Here is a 10996-nt window from a genome sequence, read left to right as displayed (position 1 = left end):
GTAGGTTTATTTTAGGTCTCTTGTAGGCAGAAGCATTGCTATCAGTTAACTTCTTTATTACTCACTCCCCAGTGATTGCTGTTGCTAGTTGACCTAATGAAGTCTTGCTTTAGTCTTTCCTTCTCATGACACTAACAACAGAGTCATGACTTACAGAATGCTTAAAGAAGAATGTACTTGATTGATTTTATTTTGCTAACCAATCAAACCAATCAAATAAATACCTGGTGTTGAAACATACGGTAAGCCCTCCAGAATAGGGTCACTGTCTTCCTTGTGTTTCATTTGTTTGGTCACAGTGTCTGGATAGTGCCTTGCTGTCCAGCAGTTTTGTTAGGATATGGTGCTTGTGAATCATTCTAAGGACAGAATTTTGACAACAGACTGTGTTGTTCATTTCACGGGGGAAAAGTTATTATAGAAATACTGCTCAGATCTATTTTAAAATTAAGTTTAGAAATTTGAGAAGAGTTCAAGAAACCATACAAAGATCTTTTTCACTAATTTTAGATCTATCTTAGACAAATTATGGTTACATAGCAGAGTAACTTATCAAGTAGATTTGACAAGAGGAGTGTATTATTGATTATTTGTTTTAGTTGAAATATTCTAGCTGGGATAAAATATTCAGTGCCCATAAATGAACAAATATGTTTGTGTTTCTATGCAACATGGGAGTAGACTTCATATGTTTCTATATAATATATATGACTGTGTGTTTTAATCTGTCTGTCAGTGTTTTTATAGTTTTTCAGCAATGTTGTAACTTTGCAATTCTTCTAAGAAAATCACCTCAGATTCTAGTGCAGTTTGTACTGTGTATGCTGTCTTATGCATGGGATTCCACTGTCCCCTTAGTGAGGAATTTCCTCTTCTATTGTGTTAGTATCAGAGTTAAAGGAACTGTGATTTCTAGGCCTTTGCTTTCCATGTGTTTGCACTTGGATGTCAATCACAATTTTCCCTTTCTTGAGTTTTCATTGTTCAATTAGAATTTTTGAAAATAACTTAATTTGTTGCATCGGTCTCCCTAGAAACTTGATGTGTTTGTGCTTTTCAGTTTTCAATTAATGAAAAATGTAAATACACTCTTGTTTTTAAGTAGTCCTTTTTCACTAGATATTTGTTTACCTCTTTATAGTTAAAATATTTTTTCCCAATGAGTGAATCGGTGTGTATATTTTAAAAGAAACCTTACTTTTTATTCTTTTTATTGTAACACTTATATTCATTGTAGAGAATTTAGAAAATAAGGATAAACACAGTAATAACTTCACAATGGCCTCTAATCTCACCTGGAGATACAGTTGTAAGGATTGAAATTGAGAATTACAAGTCCTCTTAAATTGTTCTTCTTTTTCAAGTACGATTTGGTTACTGAGACCCTTGAATTCCCATATGAATTGTAGCAGCAGCTAGTCAGTTTCTGCAGAGGAGCCCGCTGGGATTGTGATCGAGACCATGTTGAATATACGGATCGCTTTGAGGAGCACTGCCATTCCAAGAGCTCTGACTTCTGATCCAGGAATATGCGTGGTGTGTCTGTCCAGTTATTTAGGTCTTCTTTAATTTTTTTTTCAACAATGCTTTGAGTTTACAGAGTTTTATTTTACTTTTTGTTTTTTGCCTTTATACTGAGGACAAGTGTGCAAGGTACCAGAATCAGAAGTGTATTTGAGCCCCGCCACTTGCTGCCACAATGGTCGCTGCGCTCTTGCTTCACCCGCTCTACAATCTTGCACAAAATAGGACCTCAGTAACTCTCTCTCTCTCTTGAATGATTGTATGATTGTTGGATGATGCTTGAGAGTCCTTGTGATGATTTTATTTCCCCAGCCTTTCCCCAATTCTTTACTATGCCCTTTCTCTTCCTTTCCTCCAGCCTGGGTTTCAGTCTACCTGTGGCATTGATTTTTCTTGTCTGTAGACACTACCTTTCACTGGTTCACGATCATTTTACATGTGGGCTGTGGAAAATTGCTAGATGTCAAGAAAGAGCCAATCGATTGCATGCTAGTATTTTTAGAGTGTGTTACTGTTTTATCGATTGAAATTAAATCAGGTTGACCCCCTGAGCCCTCCCGTGAGCTGTTTTCGCCTTCCTACAGGTGATACTGCTCTGGTTGCTGAATGTGCCCTTTCCCCAGACTTGGTTTTGGAGTTAAGTCACCATCAGTGGAGCCCTCTCTTTAAAAGATGAAGAGAACATTTGCTCCTTCTCCCTGGTTGGGGACTTGGATGAGATGAGGTACCAGATAAAGAATGGAGCCCCACCTCATTCTAACACCCGCTCGTTCCATTCCTTTCTCCAGGGAAAAAGAGTACAATTCAACACTATAAACATTGATTGTGAGCTAATGAGATAGACAGGACAACCGATCATTTATTAAATATCCTTTCATGCCAGAAACAAATGTATTATACACACAAAAAGCACACAAAGAACGGTAGTAACGTGATTACACACGTGGGTCCGAGTTCGAGTCCTGCTCTGGAGTGACCAGTCCTGAGAGATGGAGAAATGTTAGGTCAGCTTAACTTCTCCCGGACTTGTTTGCTGTCCTGCAAAGACGGGCTTGCTAGGCGTCCCTCCCCCTTAGAGGTGCTGTGGGGTGTAAATGGCGCGTGGGCAGCCCGAGCACAGCTGCTCATTCCTCGTAAGGGCAGGATAGCATCGCTTTTGCGGTGACAGCTTTATGACCGTCCCGTGTAGACTCTTAGTGCTCCGAAGGGATGCCTTGTGGTTTGGAGATGGGATTCTCACTTCTGTAAATACCCAAGGATTGTGTTATTGGGCCGTGCTGATTTGAATCTATTCTTTAGAAAGTACATAATGTAGATATATTTTTCAAGCATGCATGCTTTTTTCTTTTATTATTTATAGTTCTACCCTCTCTCTTGGTGTGACTTTTCATGGAATCCAGGAAACAGTCCTAAGCCACCTGCCTCTTCACACTTCTCCGTGGTGGTTTTCTTCCCTGACTAGAAGAGGGTTCTGCATAGGAAATTTTCTTTGTTCCCCTTTTCTTGGAGTCTCTCTGTCTGTCTGCCCATCTCTCACCTGTCCATCTGTCCATTTATCTACCCACTGAATCTTCTGACATGTTCCAAAAAGCATTTCAGGCAGCTTACAGAAGAACAGATACCAAATAAACAGGTGAGAAATTGGGGCCAAGTTCAGACAGTGAGGCTAGGAGGCAAGCCTGTGTTAGGGTTGCAGGCATGAGAGACACGCGTCTGCCCTGTGACTTATAAGATTGACAGCAACAGTGTGCCTGAGGCTCCCAGCAGACACAGGGAAACAGGGTTTGTGGGAGATGCTCACTGGTTGTGAAATAAATAAGTGGCTTAGGAGATGCCCAGCCTTTCCAGCTACTAAGGCTTAGGAGAATATTTTGAGTTTCTTCCAAAATCAGAATATTGCATCTTTTCTTTTTTCAGAGATCTATGTATAGTTTGTTACATTCTATACCTGGAAATTTCTCCAAAACTGCTTCCCACATGAGTCCCATGGCTCGGGAATGGGGTGGTTCTGCTCATTGACGGGGGTTGGCCAGAAACAGAAAATGACAGCCTCAAAGGAGCCTGGGATTTGTCAGTTATGTTTTGTCAGTACTGTAGAGTTCAAACTCTTTCACAGTATCTCTCCATCTGAGGAGGCAGCGTGCTCTCTTACCAGCATCAGGAGCTCAGGACCACAGGATGGTGCGGGCTGAATGCACTGCCGTCAAGACAGCTGTGCTAGTCACTGCAGGTGTGGTTCTTTTTCATACGGCATTTCATGTTCTTTACTAGAATGTTTCAACAGGGAGTTAATTAACTGAGTCAATTCACATTTAATAAATATGATGCTTTGTTGAAAAGACAGTTATAGGCAGAATATAAGCTGTGAAGAATTTAAAAACGGTTTCATTACTGAAATTTCTGTAGGGAAGATACACAGTTTATCTTATTTATTCCTCTCTTTTAAAGTAACAAAGAAACAAGACAGAAAAGGCAGAGGATGGTTTCTGTTCTTCCTCTCCGCTTGCAGGTGCCCTCACCTCCAGTAGCATCCATCCAGACACCAGCACTGACACTGGCCGTGCTCAGAACTGCCTCAGCCCTGAAGACACAACTGACAAATAGAAGGGGGCTACACCCTATGACAGCAGGTGCTCTCACTTTGTGGGTCCTTATGTAACTGCACGATGTTAATCAGGATCGCCCGTTCTACATTGTGTAGCGCTGCTGCGGTTTCTCCTAGTTACTTGTTTCTGTAAGTATTCATGTATTATTCCCCAATGCGTGTTACTACACGCCTAAAAATGCTTTTTTCAGATGAAAAATAATTTGCATTTAATATAATAAGTCTGAAAAAAGGGGCAAAATAGTCTATCCTGGTCCCGCTACTCAGAGATAATAATTAACAATTTAACATTTATTTTCTGTTCTTTTCGTCAGTGTGTATCAGCTCTGTCATAAAAACCAGTGAGCACTCTGTCCCTGTTTACTGTGCGGAGATCTCCATTTTCCATTCGTCTTATTACATGTTTTTCTACAATATTCTATCTCCCCTGGCATGATTTTTAATGACCAGTGTAGCATTCTGTCTTAAGGAATGCATCGTCCATTTTACTTCGGACTTAAATAAACTTTTAAATTCCAAGTATACTTAACTGAAATACTGAAAAGAGAACTGTGGTGGTACAGGAAGGCCCCTAACTCCCTTCTCATTATTTCCTGAGAGTAAAAGCTGTGGAAAATTTGGTATATATATTTCATGACCTTTATGCCTATGAGATACATATATATACACATATGAGAAATCAATGTATAGGTGTGTGTATATATGATTTATTTAAAAATGAGACCATACTATATGTTTTTCTGCAGCTCGCTTTATTCACTCAGGGGTATATCATAGACGTCCTCCCACTCCAGACTCACCCGGTCCTTTCAGATAGATTGGAGGGGTCTCCTGATGTGCGGGTGTCGTCTCTTGTCCACGGACACATTTGGTGGGAGAGTGCTGTGGACAAGGCCCTGGACCACGGCGAAACGCCGGCTCCCTCAGCGCCCACAGCTCGCCTTGAATTACCGTAACATTGTCTTCATTGTGGACAGTTAAGTTTTCTCCACTTTCCACTGTCAGAAAGAATGTTTGACTTGCATCCTTCTTGTACAGACATTCCTGTGATCTTGTATGGATATTCCTTTAGTTAAGGCTTCTGGAAATTTAGTCCCTGGATGTGACACTTACATTCATCACAGACTCCTTTCAAGTGACTCTAGAAATTCCTTCTCCATTGGGGAATGAAAAAATGCGCAATTACTTATGTAACCAATTCTCTATCGCTGGATATGATTTCACTTCAGTTTTTCTTCCCACCTTTGTAAACAGTGCTGTGTAAATGCCCTGATGGATACATCTGTTTGGACTGATTGTTTTTTTTCTAAAGGAAACGATTCCTAGAAGTGGAGTTGAGTCAGTGTGTATGTACGTTTTTCAGAGTTTACATATCCATTGATATGTCATCCTCTGAAAAAGTCGCTTATGATTTGTTCTCACACAGATGGACACTAACTAGAATATCTTAAAAATATTCGCCAATATGATAAGCAAAACTGCTTTTTCATTGTTTTTGTTTGCATTTGATGACCAGTGAAGTTTTGAGCTTTTTTCACTCATTAGCCTTTTGAATTTTTTAAAATGAATGATTCATTTTGTCCTTTGCAAACATTTAAGTGAGGGAGCTTCTTGTTGCTTTGTGACAGCTCTTTGTATGTTATGAAAATTTACTTCGTGACTTCATCAACATGTATCACAGAGCTTTTTCTTGTCATTTCTTTCCTTTCATTTTGTTCAGAAAGTTTTTTATTCTTGTTGTGGCTCAAACTACTCTTAAGATAGTAAATGTCTTCCTTATGGGTTTTATCTTTGACATTCTTAGAAATACTTCCTTATAATGGAATAAATCTCTTCTGTAGGTTTTTTTAATCTCTAAGGTGGTGATTGTAATAGTACTTGTTATAGTGAGGAGAAGTTGAGTTAATAAGAGCAAAGGGTTGTATTTGCTGTTATTAGTACTTTTTAATATTTACATCACTATGTGCAATTTATCTTGTGGTCATTATGACAGGAATAGAATTTATTCTTTCTAGGTGATTCTGATTGTCCCAGGACAATTATTGAATTCATACTTTTCTCTTTGATTTGAAATCCCACCTGTACAAAATATTTACATACACTAGAGTCTCTTTTTGAACTCATGGTTCCTTTCTGTCAATCTCCATTCCTTACTCCAGCACCATATCTTACATATTGTAAAAATTTATTTAATCACTGGCAGTCTGATTTTTTTTGATTCTTTTCTTCCATCCCAAATTTTCTTGTCTAGTATTATGACTTTATTATTCCTGAAGAGTTCCAAAATATTTTGTTCAAGTTAAAAAACATCAGATTGGAATTTTCATGGGAGTTTTTAGTAAGTTTTGAATTATTCTTAGGAGAACTTACATCTTTACAAAACTGCTTTCCTCCATGCAATATGTTTATGTCTCTACATTCATACCTCTTACTTTAACACTCAGTATAGTCCTGAAGTTTCTCCATTTAGAACATGGGCATTATTTTTGAATTTATTCCAGTTTATTGTTTATGTTTTTGTTAATTTTGTGAGAATTTTTTGCTATTATATATTTAAATGCTTAAAACTGACATTTAGAAAGGAAGATTCGGTTTGTCAATACTCAATTTGTAACTTGTCATTTAAAATTGTAAGTATTAAGCACTTGTTCCAGAATCCTTTCTTTTCTGTTTTTAAAAATTTGTTTCCAAGATTCTCAAAATGGTCATAGCTAAGTAGTAGTATAGGTGGGGAGACAGATGGAGAGAGGTAGTGTGGCTCATGTACAGACTGTGAGCAGTTTCATGGCTGCCTTTAGGCTGGAGAAGCCGCAGAAGAGCCCAGGTTAGACCGGGGGTGGCTTTGTATGCACTTGAAAGCCAGCTTTCCTGCCTGTATGGTGAAGCCTGGTGGGCGTGGCAGGTAGATGATCAAGGTCCGATGGAGGTCATTGGCTGCACAGAACGCTGTGTCTGTGAGAACTGGCTAACCTTACCATGGGAAATGCTTGGCGCCAGGAACACTGCAGGGGAGCTGGGGAGCCTGTGTGTTAAGGATTTTCCAGTCCTGGGAGTGGGAAGAGCAGACTCTGCATTCAGATCTGAGTTTGAATTCATCCTCTTTAGTTTACTGGTCCTCTGACTTTTGTCAAGTTATACATCCTCTTTGAACTCCTGTTTTCTTGTCTCTCAAAACAGGAGAATTACGGCCTGCTGCTAGAGTGTTTGATCAGTGTAAATGATTTGTGTCTATAAGATGCCACGTACAGCCACAATCTCAGTGAGAAATGGGTTGTCGCCTCTTCTTCTGCAACTCAGTGCTCGATAAGACATCGGGGGAAAGCCAGTCCCTAATTTGTTGTGATGCAATGAGGAACAAAATTAACGTTTGCCTTTCCCTAGCAGTATTCTTAATTCTTTGTTTCATTTACCTCTTTCCTCCTTTACTCTCCCCTTTCACCTCCTCCACCAAAAGAGACTGAGACTGTCTGAGAACACTAGATTCAAATTACTTTAAATGTTGGCTCATCCCCATGAAATTACAGTGACATTAAAAAAAATCTGTACACATCCCAGACGATTATATTTGATTTATACACACACACACACACACACACACAATCAGGATGCCTCCCGTTTGCTGAAGGAGAAGGACCACTTTTTCTGAGTTTTCATTCACTGAGCGTGAGAGGAAAGTCTCTTAAGCAGAAATTCACCTGGCTTCGTGCATGGTTTTTTAAATTGGATTTCTGCTTTGTGTCCATAGAAATATTCTCCTATTAGAAGAGGGGAAGTGGAGACATAGATATTCTGCTGAGATATTGGTGCCATCATATTTGAGTTGGAAAGGATTTATGACAGCATAGAGTTGTAACTTTTTATGGGTGAGAATCCATGATAGTGTAACTTGGACAAGAACCCGGGTCTTCTGTCTTCGTGTCCACGTGGATGAAGAGGCAACTGGGTGGGGGATGGCAGGGATCCTTCTTGCTTGAGTTCCAGGGTCTTGCTAGTTTTCATTGTTCAGCTGCCTTTAGTTTATGTCCATGTGGCCTCTCATGGGAAGGTCACTATGTCCTGATAGATTGAGTTTCTAATCAGCAAAAAGGTCTGGACCCACTAATGGTTCCCAGAGATTTTCTGCTGACCTGCTGACACTTTATATACATGAGACTTAAGAAATTGCTGGATATAAAATCCTTAATGTTATCGTTTGCCCTCGAGTTCCATAGGAATGGAGTGCTGTCTCAGGCTGTCTAAGGCTAGATCTGAACAAATATAGGGTGATAGGCTGCCCAGCTGGACCCTCCCCAATCTAATGGGATTTCCACCTTAGTTTTTAGAATCAGGCAGATTAGTTCAAATCTTGCCTTTACCATTTATTAGCTTTGTGACCTTGAGGAAGTAACTTTACTTTGTGAGGGACCAATTTTCTTTGTCTGTAAATAAGTTCAGTATTTATTTTAGGGTTTTTGTTTTAGAATTGAATGAATCAATTCCTTCATTTATTCCTAAAATACAGATCACATGGTTCTATGCTGGTGCCTTATTAGTTGATTACTAAGGGACTCAGCAGTGAGAATGTGGGTGAGGACCCCTGGATAATAGAGCTTATATTCCAGGATATGCTTGTAAAAGACTGGATTGCAGTGGATTTTTAGTAAATGTCCACTCCATTCCTAATCCCCATTGATTGTGTATATATCTTTATACTAATATATGAACAATTTTTTATTGCAATTTAAGTCTCTGTAGTATTTAAAGTATGTAGCTATAACAAAAATACGTGAAATAAAATTATCTGACTTTTATTTTCTTTTCAATAAGCAAAACAAAATAAAATAGAAAAGAAAAGAAAAAGTTTTGAAGGAGTAGAAATAATTTTATTTCCGTGGAATCAACTCCCTATGTTAGGTTTTTCGGTTGTGTTCTTAAACAGCATATAAAATTGACAGGTTTTGTGTTCAGTGTTGATATCTGGGTGAGTAGTTTCTTTTTGTGGTTGTCTTTGATGAATTATTTGCACTAGATCATAAGTAATGTGCATGTTACATATTGGAAACGAGGAAACAGTGGAGACATACTACCTCCAATGCAGTCATTTTGTTACCGAGTCCAAACTCATTCTGCTCACCAAATGACAGGCCAATAAACCGGGAGATGAGGTGTTGGAGCAAGGAATAGTGACTTTATTTGCAAAGCTGGCAGATCCAGAAGATGGCAGACTGATGTCCTGGAGAATCATCTTCCACAAGTCAGAATTGAGTCTTCTTTTATACTAAAAAGGGGCGGGGTTTTGATTGGTTGTTGGAAACTTCTTGCTGTATGAATTGCTTGTCCTTTGAATCCGCTGTTCTTGCAGCTGTCCATGCGGATCAAATCATGTTGCCCCTGTGAAAACTCCAAAAAAAAAAACAAAGGTTATTCTCTATTTTGCAACTTGCCATCTCTACATAAGTGCAGATGAATTAGCATCCTTCAAGATCACGGCCAGGAGAATAGGCTGTCCTGGATATTTCAGTCTAAAGGCAACTTTCTTTTACAAATGGTGCAGAGCTAGGAAGTCTGAGCCTAGAAAACAGGGCACAGGTTTAAAGCCAAAGGAACAGACCTAACATGGGGTCAAAATTGTTCTTTTCTATTACAATTCCCTTTTCTGCTTCATAGATAATTTTAGTAAGAAACATGAGCAATTTTGTATTTTTGCTTCTTAATAACCGATAAGTGGGCCAACTATATTTTTGTGAGCAGAGATGCTGTGCGGGCATAGGGGTCACAGCACACTCTTGTTGGGGGTGGCCGACCCTGAAACATGTCTGATGCCACGTGAGTGTTGGTGAGGGTCCCCCTAGCCAGCGGCACTCTTCAGGAAGTAGCATATGTGCTTTGACTTCTTGAGACCTCATTTTCGGCTGCAGGAAATTTTTTCAGATACTGCGATTGAAAAATCACTCCAGCTGGGGATAATTAGGGAAAAAAGGAAAAGGAAAAGGGTTTGGAGTAGAGTAGAAGAGAAGGACATAAGATCACGGAGCCTGAGTGCTTGGCAGCGGGGCCTCGGGAGAGAGGGGAGCAGAGGTGGGGAGGGGCCTGACCTTGGAACCAGCTCCTGCACCTGTCCCCGTGCCCAACCACATAGCTTCCAATGGGCCTGGGCCACCTCTCTGGGCTGGATGTCACCCTGTGCAGAACCTTGAAAATCGAATGTAAGGGGTGGGCAGCACTCACCTAGGGGGTCACTGTGGATTTCAGTCAAGTCCACAGTGCCTTTTCTGGTCATGTGCCTTCACTTGTCCTTTATCTCAGGATCTGAGGAGGAGGAGAAAGGAACTCAGATAGAGATCCAGGAAGATATCCGACTGTGTTAAGAGAGGACAGACACAGTTAAAAGGGGACCGAGGATACTTGCAGCAAAGTAAAATGACTTCACAACTATTGCTTCAGAGCTGCAGGTGTGAGAGAGCCTAAGCCTGTTTCAGAGTGCAGGGGACAAGCGGAAAGGAATGGCAAAATTTCCACTGAAATTTGAAATTTTGTTAAATAGCCTGCTACTGTTGCTTGTATCACTTGAATGAATGCAGGCATATTTCTGTGGGCATTTATATGTTCACTCAACCCCACCAGCCACTCTTGCCCCCATCGGGGATGGGCTTTCTCAAGCACAGTGCACCTCCTGCTTCGGTGGGCCACGCTTCGGGTCCTCGCCTGGGGCCGGGCTGCTGCAGGGCACTGAGTCCCTGAGGCACGGCCTGTGATACACGACAGGAACATCTCTGCTATCGACTGAGGGCCTCCTTTTCCCCCTGCAGTGTAAGAATTCCGGTGACTGAGTTAGAAGCATGCTTCCAAGCTGTGCGTGTCCTCGGCATCCAGAAGCGGAGCCTGGAA

This window comes from Camelus dromedarius, unplaced genomic scaffold (assembly GCF_036321535.1).
Source record: "Camelus dromedarius isolate mCamDro1 unplaced genomic scaffold, mCamDro1.pat HAP1_SCAFFOLD_164, whole genome shotgun sequence".
NCBI lineage: Eukaryota > Metazoa > Chordata > Mammalia > Artiodactyla > Camelidae > Camelus > Camelus dromedarius.
Note: the sequence above shows the minus strand (reverse complement) of the source record.